Here is a 22,748-nt window from a genome sequence, read left to right as displayed (position 1 = left end):
GAATTTCAAACCTAGAAAATAGATGTGCCGATTTTAACATTGTAAACAAGAATACTCGTAAATAAGTTAAGAAAAATATGTGCGACTCAACATTAAAAAAATGTACAAATTTGGCGATCAAAATTGATAAAATGATAATGAGACGCGGAATCCCTCTTCAGCATATCATGTCTCTCAATAGGGGGTAGCATTTTCACTATTGTCGTTGATAACAATATAAGAATAATTAATATCGACATAAATTTCCCATCCTGAAAATCAACAAACTCAGAATACAAAAATAATCTTAATTTTGTAAATAGAAATGAAGTTGGTAAAGAGGTTTTGTGATACCATTGCTGTAAGTTTTCCACCTTTCCCCTCTCAAGGAAAGTAAAAGATTTTAGATGCCTTTATCAATAAAAAAAAATATATGCAAAAGTAAGAAGTGGTCAGAAGAACAAACAAATATAACTCCAATCAAGAGATACAGAAGGAGCTTACGAAAGATATTGCAATATTAAACTTATGATTATGGGAGCTCAAGCTGCACAAAACTTTTACAATGAGAGTTTGGGGTGTGGAGTCCTTGAATCCTGTCCTTTATTTAAAACAAAATAATGCGCAAAATGACCACTATTATAAAGGCTTAATCCAACTCCTATTGTGTTCATGTAACACTTTTTAGATAGCAAATTAGGAAAGAAAGTGACTAAAAATATGCTAGCTTTAGTCACGTTACCTATAACGGTATAACTTGTATTGAAAAATATTATTCTGTTAATTGGGATTTCAACGTGGACTGAGACAAGTAGTTAAAAGTTTAACATGAGCTTATATTAATTTTATGGGTGTGTGTGTGAATTTCTCATAAATAAGTTAAGAAAATATGTGCGACTCAACATTAAAAAAATGTACAAATGTGGCGATCAAAATTGATAAAATGATAATGAGACGTCGGAATCCCTTTTTGGCATATCATGTCTCTCAATAGGTGGGAGCGTTGTAACTATAGTTGTTGATAACAAGATAAGAAGAATTAATATGGCCATAAATTTCCAACCCTGAAAATCAACACACTCAGAAAATAAAAATACTCTTGCTTTTGTAAATAGAATTGAAGTTGGTAAAGAGGTTGTGTTACCAATACTGTAAGTTTTGCAGCTTTCCCCTCTCAATGAAAGTAAAACATTTTAGATGTCTTTATCAATAAAAAATATATATGAAGGTACGAAGTGATCAGAAGAACAAACAAATATAACTCCAATCAAGAGATATACGAACAATATAGGAAAATTAAGCTTATGACTATGGCAGTTCAAGCTGCACAAAACTTATACAATGAGAGTTTGGGGTGTGATGTCTTGGAATCCTGTCCTGTATTTAAAACACAATAATGCGAAAAATGACCACAAATCCAACTCATATTTTGTTCAAGCACTACACACCAATCATTAGATATACGAACAATATAGGAAAATTAAACTTATGACTGTGGGTGCACAAGCTGCACAAAACTTATACGTTCAGAGTTTGGGTTGTGAAGTCCTTGAATCCTGTCCTGTATTTAAAAAAAAATAATGCAAATAACGACCACTAGTATAAAGGCTTAATTCCACTCATATTTTTTTCATGTAAGACTATTTAGATAGGAAATTAGGAAAGAAAGTGCATAAAAATATGCTAGCTTTAGTCACGTTACCTATAACGGTACAACTTGTATTAAAAAATATTATTCTGTTAAATGGGATTTCAACGTGGATGGAGGCAAGAAGTTAAAAGTTTAATATGAGCTTATATTAATTTTATGTGTGTGTGTGTGTGAATTTCTCATAAATAATTTAAGAAAAATATGTGCGACTCAACATTAAAAAAATATAAAAATGTGGCGATCAAAATTGATAAAAGGATAATGAGACATTGGAATACCTTTTGAGCATATCATGTCTCTCAATACGGGGGGAGCGTTTTCACTAGTCGTTGATAACAAGATAAGAATAATTAATATGGACATAAATTTCCAACACTGAAAATAACCAAACTCAGAAAATAAAAATACTCTGTCTTTTGTAAATAGAATTGAAGTTGTTAAAGAGGTTGTGATACCAATACTGTAAGTTTTGCAGCTTTCCCCTCTCAATGAAAGTAAAACATTTTAGATGTCTTTATCAATAAAAAATATATATGAAGGTACGAAGTGATCAGAAGAACAAACAAATATAACTCCAATCAAGAGATATACGAACAATATAGGAAAATTAACCTTATGACTATGGGAGCTCAAGCAATACTAAACATATACGTTGAGAGTTTGGGGTGTGAAGTCCTTGAATCCTGTCCTGTATTTACAACACAATAATGCAAAAAACGACCAATAATCCAACTCATATTTTGTTCAAGGACTTCACACCAATCAAGAGATATGAAAACAATATAGGAAAATTAAACTTACGACGATGGGAGCTCAAGCAGCACAAGACTTATACATTGAGAGTTTGGGGGTGTGAAGTCCTTGAATCCTGTCCTGTATTTAAAACAAAATAATGCGAAAAACAACCACTAGTATAAAGGCTTAATCCAACTCATATTTTGTTCATGTAAGACTATTTAGATAGGAAATTAGGAAAGAAAGTGCATAAAAATAGGCTAGCTTTAGTCACGTTACCTATAACGGTATAACTTGTATTAAAAAATATTATTCTGTTAAATGGGATTTCAACGTGGATTGAGACAAGTAGTAAAAAATTTAACATGAGCTGATATTAATTTTATGGGTGTGTGTGTGAATTTCTAATAAATAAGTAAAGAAAAATATGTGCGACTCAACAATAAAAAAATGTACAAATGTGGCGATCAAAATTGATAAAATGATAATGTGACGTCGGAATCCCTTTTGAGCATATCATGTCTCTCAATAGGGGGGAGCATTTTCACTATAGTCGTCGTTGATAAGAAGATAAGAATAATTAAAATGGACATATATTTCCAACCCTGAAAATCAACAAACTCAGTAAATAAAAGTAATCTTGCCTTTGTCAATTGAATTGAACTTGGTAAAGAGGTTGTGATATCATTGCTGTAATTTTTCCACCTTTCCCCTCTCAATGAAAATAAAACATTTTAGATGTCTTTATCAATAAAAAATATATATCAAGGTACGAAGTGATCAGAAGAACAAACAAATATAACTCCAATCAAGAGATATACGAACAATATAGGAAAATTAAGCTTATGACTATGGCAGTTCAAGCTGCACAAAACTTATACAACGAGAGTTTGGGGTGTGATGTCTTAGAATCTTGTCCTGTATTTAAAACACAATAATGCGAAAAACGACCACAAATACAACTCATATTTTGTTCAAGCACTTCACAGCAATCATTAGATATACGAACAATATAGGAAAATTAAACTTATGACTGTGGGTGCACAAGCTGCACAAAACTTATATGTTGAGAGTTTGGGTTGTGAAGTCCTTGAATCCTGTCCTGTATTTAAAACAAAATAATGCGAATGACGACCACTAGTATAAAGGCTTAATCCCACTCATATTTTTTTCATGTAAGACTATTTAGATAGGAAATTAGGGAAGAAAGTGCATAAAAATATGCTAGCTTTAGTCACGTTACCAATAAGGGTATAACTTGTAATAAAAATTATTATCCAGTTAAATGGGATTTCAACGTGGATTGAGACAAGTAGTTTAAAGTTATGAGGTTATATTAATTTTATGGGTGTGTGTGTGAATTTCTCATATATAAGTTAAGAAAAATATGTGCGACTCAACATTAAAAAAATGTACAAATGTGGCGATCAAAATTGATAAAATGATAATCAGACGTCGGAATCCCTTTTGAGCATATCATATCTCTCAATAGGGGGGAGCATTTTCACTATAGGCGTTGATAAGAAGATAAGAATAATTAATATGGACACAAATTTCCAACCATGAAAATCAACAAACTCAGAAAATAAAAATAATCTTGCCTTTGTGAACAGAATTGAACTTGGTAAAGAGGTTGTGGTAGCATTGCTGTAAGTTTTCCACCTTTCCCCTCTCAATGAAAATAAAACATTATAGATGTCTTTATCAATAAAAAATATATACGAATGTACGAAGTGATAAGAAGAACAAATATATATAACTCCAATCAAGAGATATACGAACAATATTGGAATATTTAGCTTATGACTATGGGACTTCAAGCTACACAAAACTTATACAATGAGAGTTTGGGGTGGGAAGTCCGTGAATCTTGTCCTGTATTTAAAACACTAATGCGAAAAACGACCACTAATCCAACTCATATTTTATTCAAGGACTTCACACCAATCAAGTGATATACGAACAATATAGGAAAATTAAACTTATGACTATGGGAGCTCAAGCTGCACAAAACTTATACGTTGAGAGTTTGGGGTGTGAAGCCCTTGAATCCTGTCTTGTATTTAAAACAAAATAATGCGAAAAATGACCACTAGTATAAAGGCTTAATCCAACTCATATTTTGTTCATGTAAGACTATTTAGATAGGAAATTAAGAAAGAAAGTGCATAAAATAGGCTAGCTTTAGTGATGTTACCTATAAGGGTATAACTTGTAATAAAAATATTATTCTGTTAAATGGGATTTCAACGTGGATTGAGACAAGTAGTAAAAAATTTAACATGAGCTGATATTAATTTTATGGGTGTGTGTGTGAATATCTCATAAATAAGTTAAGAAAAATATGTGCGACTCAACATTAAAAAAATGTACAAATGTGGCGATCAAAATTGATAAAATGATAATGAGACGTCGGAATCCCTTTTGAGCATATCATGTCTCTCAATTGGGTGGGAGCATTTTCACTATAGTCATTGATAAGAAGATAAGAATAATTAATATGGACATAAATTTCCAACCATGAAAATCAACAAACTCAGAAAATAAAAATAATCTTGCCTTTGTAAATAGAATTGAAGTTGGTAAAGAGGTTGTGATACCATTCCTGTAAGTTTTCCACCTTTCCCGACTCAATGAAAATAAAACATTTTATATGTCTTTATCAATAAAAAATATATACGAATGTACGAAGTGATAAGAAGAACAAATATATATAACTCCAATCAAGAGATATACGAACAATATTGGAAAATTTAGCTTATGACTATGGGACTTCAAGCTACACAAAACTTATACAATGAGAGTTTGGGGTGGGAAGTCCTTGAATCCTGTCCTGTATTTAAAACACTAATGCGAAAAACAACCACTAATCCAACTCATATTTTATTCAAGGACTTAACACCAATCAAGTGATATACGAACAATATAGTAAAATTAAACTTATGACTATGGGAGCTCAAGCTGCACAAAACTTATACGTTGAGAGTTTGGGGTGTGAAGCCCTTGAATCCTGTCTTGTATTTAAAACAAAATAATGCGAAAAATGACCACTAGTATAAAGGCTTAATCCAACTCATATTTTGTTCATGTAAGACTATTTAGATAGGAAATTAAGAAAGAAAGTGCATAAAAATAGGCTAGCTTTAGTCATGTTACCTATAAGGGTATAACTTGTAATAAAAAATATTATTCTGTTAAATGGGATTTCAACGTGGATTGAGACATGTAGTAAAAAATTTAACATGAGCTGATATTAATTTTATGGGTGTGTGTGTGAATTTCTCATAAATAAGTTAAGAAAAATATGTGCGACTCAACATTAAAAAAATGTACAAATGTGGCGATCAAAATTGATAAAATGATAATGAGACGTCGGAATCCCTTTTGAGCATATCATGTCTCTCAATAGGGGGGGAGCATTTTCACTATAGTCGTTGATAAGAAGATAAGAATAATTAATATGGACATAAATTTCCAACCATGAAAATCAACAAACTCAGAAAATAAAAATAATCTTGCCTTTGTCAATAGAATTGAACTTGGTAAAGAGGTTGTGGTAGCATTGCTGTAAGTTTTCCACCTTTCCCCTCTCAATGAAAATAAAACATTTTAGATGTCTTTATCAATAAAAAATATATATGAATGTACGAAGTGATCAGAAGAACAAACATATATACCTCCAATCAAGTGATATAAGAACAATATAGGAAAATTAAGCTTGTGACAATGGGAGTTCAAGTTGCACAAAACTTATACAATGTGAGTTTGGGGTGTGAAGTCCTGGAATCCTGTCCTGTATTTAAAACACAATAATGCGAAAAACGACCACTAATCCAACCCATATTTTGTTCAAGGACTTCACCCCAATCAAGAGATATACGAACAATATAGGAAAATTAAACTTATGACTATCGGAGCTCAAGCTGCACAAAACGTAAACATTGAGAGTTTGGGGTGTGAAGTCCTTCAATCCTGTCCTGTATTTAAAACAAAATAATGCGAATAATGACCACAAGTATAAAGGCTTAATCCAACTCAAATTTTGTTCATGTAAGACTATTTAGATAGGAAATTAGGAAATAAAGTGCATAAAAATATGCTAGCTTTAGTCACGTTACAAATAAGGATATAACTTGTAATAAAAAATATTATTCTGTTAAATGGGATTTCAACGTGGATTGAGACAAGTAGTTAAAAATTTAATATGACCTTATATTAATTTCATGGGTGTGTGTGTGAATTTCTAATAAATAAGTAAAGAAAAATATGTGCGACTCAACATTAAAAAAATGTACAAATGTGGCGATCAAAATTGATAAAATGATAATGTGACGTCGGAATTCCTTTTGAGCATATCATGTCTCTCAATAGGGGGGAGCATTTTCACTATAGTCGTCGTTGATAAGAAGATAAGAATAATTAAAATGGACATAAATTTCCAACCCTGAAAATCAACAAACTCAGTAAATAAAAATAATCTTGCCTTTGTCAATAGAATTGAACTTGGTAAAGAGGTTGTGATATCATTGCTGTAATTTTTCCGCCTTTCCCCTTTCAATGAAAATAAAACATTTTAGATGTCTTTATCAATAAAAAATATATACGAATGTACGAAGTGATCTGAAGAACATACAAATATACCTCCAATCAAGAGATATACGAACAATATAGGAAAATTAAGCTTGTTACACTACTACAATTTTTACATTTAACATCGGACCTTTAACATCGGTTATTCACATAACCGATGTTAACAAAAGCGCGGTGACATTTTTGTAAATAAGTAGACTTGGTTAACATCGGTTTTGGAAAAACCGGTGTTAGTATGCCGTTGTTAACATCGGTTTTGTAAAAACCGATGTTATCGAGTAGATGTTAACATCGGTTTTATTATAACCAATGTTACGTAGTTGATGTTAACATCGGTTATTTTAAAAAACCGATGTTGTTATCATTATATATTAAACTTATGAAATTGCACAACCCGCGCGCTTGAACCCTATCGTTCTTCTTCTTTCTCCTTCTGCCTGAGATCGTCTTTGTGTCAAACTGGCCTGCGCTTCCGTGACTGCAACCACATTATGGATATCGTGTTTGTGGAGATCGCCTTTGCCACTTATCCATTGAGGTACGTCCTTTCATTTTAACATTAGGCGTTCGTCGTTTTAACATTTGCTCACTTTCGCAGGTCGAAGAAAAGTAGGAAAGGAAAGAGTCCCGGAAAGGGTACTCCCAGGGCGTTATTGTTGTTTCTCCTTCTGCCTGAGTTCGTGTTTGTCGCAAACTGGGCTGCGCTTCCATGACTGCAACCACATTGTCCAGTTCGCGTTTGTGGAGTTCGTGTCTGCGCTTCCATCGAAGGTATGTCTCTGTTGTATGTTAATGATGAAAATCCATTGTTCAATGGTCTGTCTCTGTTGTGATGTTTCGAAACCCTAGTTAGGCACAAAGGGTTAATCGTAACTGAATCTGTAGTTATTTAGGACCATATGTAACTGCCTTAAGCAGTTATTGAAGAATTAATTATGGAGTAACAACAGGGGGGTTAGGCAGTTTTTAGTGGGTTTTCAGGAAGGGAGAGACGAGGCTGTCAAATTTACATAGAGGGTTTCAGGGACATAGCTTTGATTTACACAGAGGGTTTTAGGGACAAAGCTTTGATTTACATATTGAATTTCATCCAAATTTTTGACAAGTCATTGTTACTTCCATCAATATTGATATTGTATCATGCTTAATTATATGCATTTGCTTATTCTGATCATTGTGTGTTGTGTGATTATTTCTTTCATGCAGGTACATGATTCCTATTTGTTGTGAGAGTGAAATGATGGGCAGCAGCACCAACTAAGGTGAGTTTATATTTCCTTTTTTTTGTCTTTATCTTTGTTAGTTTGTTATATATTTTTTATTTTATATGTTTGAGTTTTAAATGTGTAAAAAATAGAAATAGAAAGGTCTACTGATTGCTTAGGAATTCCTTGCTGTTTCATGGCATTCCTTTTGAACCTCAAAAGGTGTTGGATGATGCCTTAATTCTACCTTGGTCCTGGCTAAAATGTGGAGAGAAAGGTTTCAATACATCATTTAACCATTGGTCTACCAATCTTATGATGACCTTTGGTTAAATTTCTGATTATATGTATTGGGGTCCTTGTGCTGGGTTATTGTTGGGTTTGTTTTGCTTTTTGGAAGGTGGCACTTTTGTGTCTTGTATCTTTTATTTTCAGTACCTCTGGTACTGTTCTGTTTAATATTAATATACATATTTTTGCCTTCCAAAAAAAAAAAGATAATCCAGTTGTCTGCAATGCAGGATAGTAGCTGCTTCCAGAGCCCAATTGACTCCACCACCTATAATCCCAAACTGACTTTTGCCAAAATTAATGTTTAGACCAGAAGCTAATTCAAATCCTCTTAGTAAAGCCTTTAGAAGTAGAACAGATTTTAACATATCAAACTTTTTAAAAGTAGAACACATTCTCAAACTTAAATGAAATCAAAAGGTTAAAAAGGAAAGACCAATAGAAAACATAATATAAATGGAAGCATGAGCTATATAAGCAAGCTGAAAAAAAAACCTGGACAAGGAACCATTTCAAACTTTACAGTGACTGGGTAATTAGGTTAATGGGTGGACAGGCAGGTTGCAGTTTTACTAGTTCTGTTGCTATCCATGTGGTGGTATTAAGATGGGCAGTGTTATTGTCTATAATTGAAATATAGTATAATTGTTTTTTTTTCTTCTTAAAATTTGAACCGACGCTATCATTCTTTGAATGCCATCATCTACCTTTAATGATTCACATCTAAATTGGTCCCTGTTTAATTAAATTAATTAGTTATTGCTTTAGTTTGACTGGATAGAAGTATGATATGTATTCTTAAAAAATTGTCCATGAGCTGTTTGATAGAATGACTGAAAAAGGCTTTAAATACACTCTCAGTATAATGTCTTTTGAGAGTCAATGTATCACCATGAAGTGAGAGTCATATTGTTGATAAAAGGCTTTGAGTACACTGTGGCTCATTTCTGTATGGTTTTTTTTAGGGTTATCATTTACTACTGCTAATTGGCGTTGCTGTGGAAGCACTTTGATTATATCTTTGATTCGAAAACTAATTTGAAATTGTTGTTGTATGCATTACTGGTATATTTGTAACTTATGCTATGCCTGTCTACATGACCTTTCTTTCATTGGACTGATATGTTCATGCCTCTCTACATGACCTTTCTTTCATTGGACTGATATCTTTGAAGTATTTACTGTGATTTAAACTCTCAGAACTTGTTCATTGTTAGTGTTGAATGTTTTTGTAATTTTATCTGCTGCCCTTCTCTATATATATGTTGTGACTGCCACAGCCCTTCTCTCTTTCTTGTATTATCTTTTTTTTTATCAGCAAAATTATAATTTGTATTAATAACTATGAGTACCAGAGGTACTAAATATACAAGGTAGAAACCAGCAGACTACCAGAACCATAGGTCCTACGAATTAGGTGCCAATCTAAATAGAATACAATAACCCTACACTGCTACCCTAATCAAAAAATGTTGTTTATAAATTACTAGACCAATAGTTGTAGGGCTGGGCAAAGCCTTTCTCCAGCTGTCTTCTCCGTAAATTCCCTTTAGTTGGGATTGTATCTTTGGTCAATCACCAAGCAAATGTTGTTGGTTTTAAAGGGATTTTGAGCTGCCATAGGTCCTCTAATTTTTCAGACCATCTATGAGCTATATAACGAAGCAATACTGAGACTATGAACTCTACAGATTATCAACCCATTCCATTCGCTGCAAGAGTTCCAATATGCTTCCAGCTTTTATCTTAGCTCTATCAGTTCCATTTTCTGACAACTCCTGCAGTGCTACTTCTGAACCAAGTTTTTTCGCTAGTTTTAATTGCAGTGGATCTCCGGTGCATAGTGACCACAAGACAGCAGCAGCAGCATTCTCTCGATTGCGTGGAGAGCTGGTTCGTATAACCTCAACAAGAATATGAATTGGCTTGGTCTGACCGATCGCTACCCTGCCTTCTTGGTGGCTTGCAAGGATTGCCATAATAGCTAGTGCTTCATCTACCATTCCACCCCCAGTATCCTTCAAAAATTGTATCAGTGGGGCTACTATACCAGCTTTTACAGCTCTTGCTTTATTTCCCTGATAAATAGATAGGTTGAAGATAGCAGTAGCAGCATCCTTCTTACCTGTAGGAGTACCTTCACAAAGTAACTTTATTAGAGCAATAGCAGCATCCTTTGAAAGACAGCTGCCACCATATTTCTTTGTTCTACAGTTTCGTTGCCTCTTTGGTAGCTCAATACCGTTGCTTTCACACCACAAAGCAATCAAACTCTTCAAAACATAGTTAGGGGTAAGGGCTGTATGCACAAGTGTCTGTTGTGTCTTGGGGCAGGTTCTTCAACACACACACAGAAACACACACACATACATACATAGACACACACACACACACACAGAAACACACACATACACAACCACACAACCACAAACACACACAACCACACACATACACACACACACACACACAGAAACACACACACACACACACACACAGCCACACACCCACACACACACACACACACAGAGAAACACACACACACACAGAAACACAGACACACACACATACACACACACACACAAACACACACCCACACACACATCCACACACCCACACAGCCACACAGCCACACACACACACACACAGAAAGACACACACACACACACACAGAGAAAGACACACACACACACACACACGGAAACACACACACACACACCCACATAGCCAAACACACACACACACACACACAGAAATACACACACACAGAGATAGAAACACATGCACACACACACACACACACACACACACAGACAGAAACACACAGCCACACACACACAACCATACACACACACACACACACAGAAACACACACACACACACACACAGGCACACACACACACACAGACCCTCATTAGCCCTGTCAGTCCTTCAGCCACTATGTCAAAGAGTAATGGAGCCAAAGGGTCTCCTTGTCTCAACCCTCATGATACACACAGACCCTCATGATACACACACACACACACACACATATACCCAACTACAATATTAAAGCATAAGCACCCTTGAAACCCAGCATTTGAAATTAGTTACATAAATAACTGTTGATATCTATATTTGTCTATAATTGAATTTGACCTTTTGTATGTTCTTGTATGTGATCAGTGTAATTTGCTATATAAACAATTGTTGTTCATGGTGAGTGAACCTTAGATTCCCATTTGAGACTGAATGCAATGACTCTTGCGGACAGTTTGCATTAGTCATTGTATTTAGCCTTGAATTGTCCATTTGGACAGTTTGGGGAGACTGGTATTTTAATGTTAGATTCATTCACGAAGGTTATTATTATTTTCATTAATTTGATTAAATTTCGGTTCAATGCATTTCAAGTTGTTCTCCGAGTGCATACTTGATTATCGGGAAATTCATTTGATCGATGTCATGTCGTGTACTTGGAGACCAATGCGAAATGCTGCCGAAATTTAGTCAAATTTTTGTAAATAATGGTAACCCTGACGTTTGAAGCTAACATAAAAGACAGTTTTCCTAAATGGGATAGGGCCACACCTATAAATAAAAAAGTGAGATTTTCATGCATGGAATTGCTTAGATGGATCGAAGTTGGATGAATGAAAGTCGCATGAGCCCAGAATATGAGGATGGCGTCGAACAATTCTTGCAATTTGCTTCAGAAAGAGGTCGACCGAATGAAGAAGGAAAATATTATTGTCCTTGCATCAACTGTTTGAATGGAAGACGACAATTACTCGATGACATACGGGACCATCTATTGTGTGATGGGATTAAGAAGAATTACACAACGTGGATATGGCATGGTGAAGTGACAGACATGCAGAGTGGGTCCCAATCTGAACTTTTTGATGTAGAAATGGGAGATCGGTTAGAGGACATGATTCGTGACCTTGGACAAGAGTCTTTCCAGTAAGCACACGCCCCTGTGTATGAAGAATTGCAGAGTGATCTAAGAAGCCTTTGTATGCAGGGTGCAAGAATTCCTTAACCCTGTTGTCTACTGTGTTAAGTCTGGTTAATGTGAAGGCCAAGTATGGGTGGAGTGACAAAAGTTTCACCTCACTGCTTGAGGTAGTGCACAATCTGCTTCTAGAGGACAACACATTGCGTAAAAGTTACTATAAGGCGAAAAAGATATTGTGTCCGATGGGTATGGAGTATCAGAAGATTCATGCTTACCCCAATGGTTGCATACTGTACAAGCATGAATTCCAAGAAATGTCCAAATGCCTTATCTGTGGGACTTCACGGTACAAAGTGAAGGATGAAGAAGAAAGTAGTTCTGATGAAAACTCCAACAAAGGGCCCCCAGCAAAGGTTTTGTGGTATCTTCCAATCATTCCAAGGTTTAAGCGTCTTTTTGCTAACGGGGACGATGCAAAAGACCTTACATGGCATGCAAATGGAAGGATTTCTGATGGAATGGTCCGTCATCCGGCTGATTGCTCCCAGTGGAAGAAGATTGATGGTTTGTATCCGAATTTCGAGAATGAGCCAAGAAATCTTAGACTTGGACTAGCCAGTGATGGAATGAATCCATATGGCACCTTAAGCACTCAACACAGTTCATGGCCAGTTCTGCTAGTAATTTACAATTTGCCTCTTTGGTTGTGCATGAAGCGAAAATACATGATGTTGTCTATGATGATATCGGGCCCAAGACATCCAGGAAATGACATTGATGTTTATCTAAGTCCGTTGGTTGAAGATCTGAGAAAGTTGTGGGATGAGGGGGTTGTAGTGTTTGATGCTTTCGCAAGGAGACCTTTGAAATGCGTGCAATGCTTTTTTGTACCATTAATGACTTTCCAGCATATGGGAATCTCAGCGGTTACAGTGTTAAGGGTCATCATGCATGCCCCATCTGTGAAGAAAATACAAGTTACATACAACTTAAACATGGGAGAAAAAAGTCTACAGTAGGCATCGCCGCTTTCTAACACCTAATCATCCTTACAGACGAGTGAAAAAAGATTTTAATGGAAGTCAATAGCGTGATATTGCGTCAATACCGTTGAGTGGTGAGCAGGTATATCAGCGGGTTCAACACCTAAATACTGTATTTGGGAAGATCCAAAAGAAGGATAAAAGTCAGAGTTGCATATGGAAAAAAAGGTCCATTTTCTTTGATCTTCCGTACTGGTGTGATCTTGACGTTAGACATTGTATTGATGTTATGCATGTGGAGAAAAATGTTTGTGACAGTGTGATTGAGACACTCTTTAACATTCAAGGCAAGACGAAGGATGACTTGAATACCCATCAAGATCTAGCTTATATGGGTATACGATCACAGTTGCATCCAAGGTCTGATGGGAAGAAAATTTACTTGCCCCCAGCCTGCCATACTTTGTCCAAGAAAAAGAAGATAAGTTTTTGTCAGTGTCTTCGTCGGGTGAAGGTTCCACAAGGATACTCTTCAAATATTAAGAGCCTTGTGCAGTTGAAGGAGCTTAAGCTTGTAAGGTTAAAGTCTCACGATTGTCACGTGCTCATGCAACAATTGTTAGCCGTGGCTATACGAGACATCTTGCCAAACAAAGTTAGGTTAACGATAACTCGCCTGTGCTTTTTCTTCCATGCTATATGTAGCAAAGTCATTGATCCAGTCATGTTTGCGGAGTTGGAAAATGAGGCCGCAATTATACTGTGCCAGTTGGAGATGTATTTTCCCCCTGCTTTCTTTGACATCATGATTCACTTGATTGTGCATCTGGTCTGAGAAATCAAATGTTGTGGTCCTGTTTATCTACGGTGCATGTACCCGGTTGAGCGATACATGAAGATCTTAAAAGGGTATACAAAGAATCTATATCGTCCAGAAGCATCTATTGTTGAGAGGTACATTGCAGAAGAAGCCATTGAATTTTGTTCAGAATACTTAGAGAAGGCTAAACCTGTTGGGCTTCCTGAGTCTCGGCATGATGACAGAGTGGGTGGTAAGGGTTCAAGAGGACTGCAGGTGATCACTCCAAGTGTAGAATATTTGTTACAAGCTCACTTGTATGTCTTGAACAACAGTAATGAAGTTTTGCCATACATTGTTAAGCATGAAGCTTTAGTCAAACAGAATAATCTAAAAATGTCAAAGAATTGGGTGTTGAAAAAGCATAACAAGACTTTCTGTGATTGGTTTAAAGATACAATCTTTGCATATGAGAATGCTTCAGAAATATTAAGAAAGCTAGCAGATGGGCCTAAAATAAATGTTATAACCTGGCAAGGATACGACATAAACAGGTATTCATTTTACACAAAAGCACAAGATGACAAAAGTACAATGCAGAACAGCAGGGTCACCCTAAGGGCTGAATCTCAACACTTTGCAAGTGTCAATGACGCCAATCCCTGTGTAGCTTCCATCCCTTACTTTGGGTTCATTGATGAAATTTGGGAGCTTAATTATGTGAAATTTATAGTATGTGTTTTCAAATGTAAATGGGTTGACAGCAACACCGTGTGCACACCGATGATATAGGATTTACGCTAGTAGATCTAAAGAAACTTGGTTACCACAATGACCCTTTCATCATGGCAAAACAAGCTAGACAAGTATTTTACGTGCAAGACCCTTGTGATGAAACGTGGTGTGTGGTTCTGCAGGGCAAAACAGTTGGTGTTAATGTAGAAGATGATGATTCATACATGGACACCTATGTTAGTCCTTTGACCGCTCAAATCACTCATAACGTTTTCGGAGAAGAAGAAGCTGACGACGTTCATGCTAATCGACATGATCATGATGAAAGAGAATTGATTAACATCGTCTAATGTAATTTTCTGCAGAGACAGAGGTCACCAAAGCAAGTAAGTGACAACTACATTTTTCTCTGATTGAGGCATCAATTTTTTGTTTCAATTTGCCTCCTTAGGACTTCATCCAGCTGATGTTTGTCGCCAGTTTCATCATCCACCACCCTTTTATTCTCTGTCTTCTCACGTTTATTGTTGTTAAACCCATATTTATGCTTTCTTCCCTTCATGTCTTGTTTCATCACAACTTTAGCTGAATCTCCCATCTTCAGCATAGTTGAATCTCCTGTCTTATTCTCCAATGACACACTTTGATGGCCTGTATCTCTTTTCTTTGTATGTTCTAGTGCTTCAGCTTCAGAATGCATAAAGCAATCGGAATTTTCCAGTGATCACCAAAGGCTTCTGCATCATCATTGACACTCTCCACCCTCTTTGGTTTATGCTTCTGTGTTTTCTTTCGTGCCTCCTCGTTATAAATCTCAGCTTTATTCGAGGTTGCACTAGAACGATCAGCACCAATTTGTGCTTCTTCCTCGTCTACCAGGTCAATATCTTTCCTTTCAACTTTTGTTTTGTAAATTACAGTGCAGTTTACAAAAGCAAAGGTGAAAGGAAAGATATTGAGCTAGTAGAGGAGGAATAGGCATGGATTGGTGCTGATCCTTCTAGTGAGACCTCCAATAAATCTGAGAATTATAAGGAGGAAGCACGGAAGAAAACACAGAAGCATAAACCAAAGAGGGTGGAGAGTGTCAACGCTGATGCAGAAGCCTTTGGTGATGACTGGAAAATTCTGATTGCTCTATGCATTCTGAAGCTGAAGCACTTGAACATACGAAGAAAAGAGATATAGGCCATCAAAGTGTGTCATTGGAGAATAAGACAGGAGATTCAACTTTTCTGAAGATGGGAGATTCAGCTAAAGTTGTGATAAAACAAGACATGAAGGGAAGAAGGCATAAATATGGGTTTAACAACAACAAACGTGAGAAGGCACAAAAGAAAAGGGTGGTGGATGATGAAACTGGCGACAAACATCAGCTAGATGAAGTCTTATGAAGATCCTCCTCATTCTCAAAGAGGGGAACGAGCAACAATTTGAAGGTTGTACATTCTGGAACTAAAGAATTCAAAATAGCTAGTAATAAGAGCGCCTACGCACGAAGCTTGCACTTGAGGAGGGAAGGATATTTGTAGCTAATGAACAACTATCTTAATTATTTGTCCTTAAGATTTTACTGTTTGTTTTTGCTAATATGTAAATATAAACGGTATAAGGGTATCGCGTAAAAACATGGTCTATATTTACTTCTAAGATTGTTAGGGGTAAAAATGACCATGTCCATAAGCCATAGCCTTATATTATTTATATTTACATATTAGAGAAAAGAACAGTAAAATCTGAAGGACAAATAGTTAAGAAAGTTGTTCATTAGTTGCAAATATCTTTCCCTCCTCAAGTGCAAGCTTTTTGCGTAGCCGCTGTTGGTGCTCAAAAAATCCCAAAAACAAATCCCTCTTATTACTAGCTATTTTGAATTCTTTAGTTCCTAAATGTACAACCTTCAAATTGTTGCTCGTTCCCCTCTTTCTTTTCTACAAAAAAGAAAATCAATATCAAAGAAAACATGGATGAAGTCATAAGGATGCCATGTACATGTGTATTTCTGAAGATATAGTATTTATATTCCATCAAACATACATTGACTGTTGATTACATGTAATATACTTTTTATAACATGGTTGCCCCAAATCACAATTAAAAAGCACAACTACCAATCTTTCAGAGAGAGTCCTTTGGTTAATTTGTCTTGTCTCCTTATATGGTGGGGTTTTGTTTAATAATATTATAGTTTTGCCTTCCAAAAATAACTTATGATTGATCCTCGATCTTTTCATTAATCCTATTTTGTATGTTATTGAATAAAAGATCATGGGTTCTCCACCTGCCTCCACTCCTACTCCTCCTCCTCCTCCTCCTCCTCCTTCTCCTCCTCCTCCTCCTCCTACTTCGGACGCATTGGCTTCGACGTCTGCCGTGAAGTGGACACACAAAACCTCACGTCTACGATCATTGTCCACTAGACCACCTGGTGTTGAGAGACCAGTGGTGCATGCTGATCCTGCTACTGGGAAGGCCGACGGTCCCCACGGGAAGAAATTAAGAACATATTTGGGGATTGTGGCACGTGATAAGGTGGACATCACCTACGAGAACTGGAAGGAGGTTCCTACTGCTCAGAAGGACCTAATTTGGGAGGATATTCGGGTATTTCTCTTTTCTTATTTGATTTTGTGTAATTAATAGCCAAAAAATACATTATTGTAACAAATAAACTTTGTTTGATGTTGTCAGGAGGAATTTGATGTCCTAGAGAGGCTTCTGACAGTAGGACGAAAAGGAAGTTACTACAGACCGTAGGGGAGAGATGGAGGCAGTTTAAATCAGACCTCACGAAGAAATGGGCCCTTGCAGCCGATTAGGATGGTGTCGAGGACACTGTCTGTGACAAATACGGCATCAGCAAGGAAAAGTGGGCCCAGTTTTGCCAGACTCGCAGAGACCCTTCTTGGGAGGTATGTTCCTTGCCATTTAAGTTGTTTTTCATATTAAACATGATGTTGTTATACTTCATTCTACCCATTTCAAACATTATTGTTTAATTTTTTCAGGATGTGCGCATCAAGGCACAGGCCATCCAGAAGCAGAATACTGTCCCCCACGTTTTGTCTCGTGGGGGTTATGATTATTTGAAACAGAAGCTCCTGACTGAGAAGACAAAGAAGAAGCTGCAGTAAGCTACACAGTCAGGAAGCGTTGATGGCGTCATCGACCCTCCATCCCCGGTCAGATGCCACGTGAAGTGGAAGATGGCCCGCACGAAGAAGACAGGGGAGATGACGACTGAGGCCGCAAAGGAAATCGCTGAGAAGATTGTAAGTCATTTTCAACTAACCATTACGATTATGTTTGAATATTTTTAGAATGCCATGTACCACTATGTGTTTTCTGTGCAGGATTCGTTTGAGGAGCAGGCCACACAAGGATCGTTCGTCCCCCATGGACATCAGGATGTTCTAGCCGCTGCTATTGGACGTCCAGAGCACCCTGGACGTGTCCGTGCTGCTGGAGCCGGTGTCACCATCAAGAAATACTTTGGATCGGCTCCACGGACGTCCCGCAGCGCTTCCTCCCTGCCTCTTGATGAATTACAGCAGCTGACCCAGCAGATCAGGGACCAGCTAGAGGAGTCCATCACAGAGAAAGTGACGAGGCAGGTCATGGCATCCTTCAGCCAGCTTCAGTCGCAGATGCAATCTCAGGAACTTCCAGTGCCTCCTGAGCCTCTGGTTGGTCCTGGTCCCTTTGGTCCTCGAGTGAGCACAAAGGGGAGTTGTGTTGATCCCTCAGGAAACGATCCTGAGATGGGTGACTCTGACAGGTGCGGCTTGTACATAGAAGCAGATCCTGCTCACCTGGTTGCCATGGGGAGAGTTTATGAGGGATCCGCTCTTGTTCATAACACTCCTTTGTTGTCTGGCCAAGTAAAGGTGAGTGTGGAGGAGGTTACAGATGCAGATGCTCCAGTTCCTGTACCCACTGATGAGGTTTCCTTAGTGGGGCAGGCACTTCACACCTTTGCTTGGCCGACACATCTGGTCAAGTCTTTATCACAACAGGTACTTATTGTCCTTACTATATGTTTCTTCTTTTTAAATTAATTCATTAAGCGTGCCTCAAATTTGGCAATTTAACTTTGTTTCATGAAAAGGTAGCTGTGTCTCCGCCAAAACCACCTCCAAAGCCCCATCCGGAGGTCGATGATCCGCTGTATCTGATAACATTGACCATCCCAGAGCTTTTCTTGAGGCCTTATCAGGTTAGATGGGATGCCACCATGTTCGGGGCCGTTAATCCAGATTTCCCCCTGTACATAAAGCACGAAGACCTCTCCGAAATCGCACACGGTGGTCAATGTCTCAGCATATCAGTGTTACAGTTGTGGAGTCTTTATATAAAAGGCTTTTAATTACCTAAGTTATGGCTTTCAATTCATAAATATTTAACTTTTACTTAACATAAACAGGCATCTCACTGAAACATGTATGCAAGTGGGGAATTCTGATATCTATGGATTCCTTGAGCCATAGTCCATTCAGAGGTCTGGGCAATCGCAGTTTGAATCTGAAAGTTACATAAAGAGTTAGATGCAGAGTTCACAACACGATGTGTATCTTGGAGCCTACCTAAATGGGTAAGTCACAAAATAACAAAATTTAATTAATGTTTACTAATGTACTAACCCATTTTAGGTTCCACTGCAGCGGACACTGGCAGATGGTGGTCATCCTGCCCAAAGAACACTTAGTTGTCTGGTTTTGTTCATTGCATAGCAGGCCAGACAACTACCTTAAGGGGATTATTAATAGGTTAGCGTTCTTTTCAATACATTTGCATTGTAATACCTCAACGTACAACACCAGTTTTTAGTTGTTACTCATATGGAACAGTGCTATCAAGGGTCTTGATGATGCTCCACAGCCTAAATCAAAGGCTTTTGCTAGGTGGATTGTCGTCAAGGTATGTCATTTACATAAAACTTCCACTTATATATATTTCTTTATGTGTCTGTACACTAGTTGTTTAATTAATATCCAAATTTCATTATGTATTTAGTGTAATAGACAAAAAGGAAGTACTGAGTGCGGCTACTATGTGATGCACTGGATGTCCACCATCATTTTAGGAACTTTTAGAAATAATTGGGAAGCGGTAAGTTTATTTCAAAGAAAATCGATTTATTTATAATTTGTATTACATTATTAACTTATTAGGATTCATTTCATCGTGCAATATTTTAACGATCCTAGACCATTGGAGCCACAGAGATTAAAAGCATTGCGGATCCAGTGGGCACAATTTTATCTCCGAGTTAGAGATCAGGCCTAGGATTTAGGGACATTTTTTTACATTTCTTACATTTTCTATGTAACATGAACATTGAATTCATTTGGTGATTGTTCTTTGTAATAAATCAATTATTTGATGTTTATTATCATTAAAACTGCTTGAAAGCAGAATAAAATGTTTATTTGCTGTGAATTGGGCCTCCTAAAATTGCATTTGACAGGTACAATTTTGGGTTTATTGTAAAAACAGAAAGTATATATAAAAAAAATACTTGAAAACAACATCGGTTATTAACAAAAACCGATGTTAACGTTTGTATATTAACATAGGTTATTTGTGTATAACCGATGTCAGCGTTTGTATTTTAACATCGGTTATTTGTAGATAACCGATGTCAACTATTGTACATTAACATCGGTTAATTATAAATAACCGATGTGAATATTTCAATATTAACATCGGTTATGTACATAACCGATGTTATACACAAAGAACTACACCAAATAAGTGTATGCATCATCAACATTGACATCGGTTTTCTAGCAAAACCAATGTTAAGGGCATACATTAACATCGGTTTTTTTAGAAAAAAAAAAAAAAAAAAAAAAAACATGGTTTTTTTAGAAAACCGATGTTAAACTAACATATTAACATCGGTTTTACTGGAAAACCGATGTCAACGTTCATCATGCGTACACCTTTTTTGCTGTTGTTCATTGTGTTTAACATCGGGTATTTAGAGAACCGATGTTTTTTTATGTTAATTGGTTTCAAACCGATGTTAACAATAAACAAAAAATGTACATGATGTTGATCGTTTTAGTAACGATGTTCTAATATTTTTTTATCGTTGTTCATTTTTTTTTTTTTGTTCATTGTGTTTAACATCGGGTATTTAGAGAACCAATGTTGTTATATGTATGTTAACATCGGTTCTCCAAAACCGATGTTAACATTCAAACATTCAACATCGTCACTTTCAACATCGGTTTTAGAACCGATGTAGAATGTTCTAAATAACCGATGTTGAAAATATATTTTCTAAGAGTGTGACTATGGGAGTTCAAGCTACACCAAACTTATACAATCTGAGTTTGGGGTGTGAAGTCCTGGAATCCTGTCCTGTATTTTAAACACAATATTGGGAAAAACGACCACTAATCCAACTCATATTTTGTTCAAGGACTACACACCAATCAAGAGATATACGAACAATATAGGAAAATTAAACTTATGACTATGGGAGCTCAAGCTATACAAAACTTATACGTTGAGAGTTTGGGGTGTGAAGTCCTTGAATCTTGTCCTGTATTTAAAACAAAATAATGCGAACAATGACAACTAATATAAAGGCTTAATCCAACTCATATTTTGTTCATGTAAGACTATTATGATAGGCTTAATCCAACTCATATTTTGTGCATAAAAATATGCTAGCTTTAGTCACGTTACTTGTAAGGGTATAACTTGTAATAAAAAATATTATTCTGTTAAATGGGATTTCAACGTGGATTGAGACAAGTAGTTAAAAATTTAATATGAGCTTATATTAATTTTATGGGTGTGTGTGTGAATTTCTAATAAATAAGTTAAGAAAAACATGTGTGACTCAACATTAAAAAAATGTACAAATGTGGCGATCAAAATTGATAAAATAATAATGAGATGTCGGAATCCCTTTTGAGCATATCATCACTCTCAATAGGGGGGTGCGTTTTCACTAGAGTCGTTGATAACAAGATAAGAATAATTAATAAGGACATAAATTACCATCCCTGAAAATCAACAAACTCAGAAAATAAAAATAATATTGCCTTTGTCAATAGAATTGAAGTTGGAAAAGAGGTTGTGATACCATTACTGTAAGTTTTCCACCTTTCCCCTCTCAATGAAAGTAAAACATTTTAGATGTCATTATCAATAAAAAATATATATGAATGTACGAAGTGATCAGAAGAACAAACATATATAACTCCAATCAAGAGATATACGAACAATATTGGAAAATTAAGCTTGTGACTATGGGAGTTCAAGCTGCACAAAACTTATACAATGAGTTTGGGGTGGGAAGTCCTTGAATCCTGGCCTGTATTTAAAACACAATAATTCGAAAAACGACCACTAATCCAACTCATATTTTGTTCAAGGACTTCACACCAATCAAGAAATATACGAACAATATAGGAAAATTAAACTTATGACTATGGGAGCTCAAGCTGTACAAAATTTATACGTTGAGAGTTTGGGGTGTGAAGTCCTTGAATCCTGGCCTGTATTTAAAACACAATAATTCGAAAAACGACCACTAATCCAACTCATATTTTGTTCAAGGACTTCACACCAATCAAGAAATATACGAACAATATAGGAAAATTAAACTTATGACTATGGGAGCTCAAGCTGTACAAAATTTATACGTTGAGAGTTTGGGGTGTGAAGTCCTTGAATCCTGTCCTGTATTTAAAACAAAATAATGCGAAAAACGACCACTAGTATAAAGGCTTAATCCAACTCATATTTTGTTCTTCTAAGACTATTTAGATAGGAAATTAGGAAAGAAAGTGCATAAAAATATGCTAGCTTTAGTCACGTTACC

General features: G+C 36.3%; 1 long non-coding RNA gene across 1 annotated transcript in view; it reads left to right on the top strand.

Annotated features, from left to right (window-relative positions):
* LOC114408106 overlaps positions 1-22,748 on the top strand; it is a 54,560-nt gene that overhangs the window by 5,163 nt on the left and 26,649 nt on the right. The window contains exon 3 of the long non-coding RNA XR_003665814.1: positions 8,162-8,217. This is a non-coding gene — a long non-coding RNA (uncharacterized LOC114408106). The remainder of the gene's footprint in view (positions 1-8,161; positions 8,218-22,748) is intronic.

This window comes from Glycine soja, chromosome 4, assembly GCF_004193775.1.
Source record: "Glycine soja cultivar W05 chromosome 4, ASM419377v2, whole genome shotgun sequence".
Lineage (NCBI taxonomy): Eukaryota > Viridiplantae > Streptophyta > Magnoliopsida > Fabales > Fabaceae > Glycine > Glycine soja.
This window is presented reverse-complemented; position numbering and strand designations above follow the sequence as displayed.